The sequence below is a fragment of the Penaeus monodon genome, chromosome 34 (genome assembly GCF_015228065.2).
Source record: "Penaeus monodon isolate SGIC_2016 chromosome 34, NSTDA_Pmon_1, whole genome shotgun sequence".
NCBI lineage: Eukaryota > Metazoa > Arthropoda > Malacostraca > Decapoda > Penaeidae > Penaeus > Penaeus monodon.
The window spans coordinates 19,470,318-19,470,554 of NC_051419.1; the positions used below are offsets into that span (position 1 = coordinate 19,470,318).

The 237-nt window shown below is 39.2% G+C and overlaps 1 protein-coding gene across 1 annotated transcript in view; it reads right to left on the reverse strand.

Moving 5' to 3' along the window:
* Positions 1-237, reverse strand: part of LOC119594630 (follistatin-related protein 5-like) — a gene marked incomplete at both ends in the record, with an annotated part of 70,881 nt that overhangs the window by 11,425 nt on the left and 59,219 nt on the right.

Here is a 237-nt window from a genome sequence, read left to right on the forward strand (position 1 = left end):
CATTCTAAAACTTATTGCAAACCGTCAGTTGAATATATCGAAGGACAACTTTAAGCAAGAAATATTGGGAAATGTTCCTTATCCGGACGCTTATAGTCAATCCGATCCGAAGCAACGTAAAAATAAAACCGAAATGTCTGCAGCACTTGCTCACCAGAATACGGTATTGTGCAAGGCGAAGTAGACAGCGATGCCAAAATAGCATAGCGTGCTGAAAGGTAAAAATATTTGATTTCG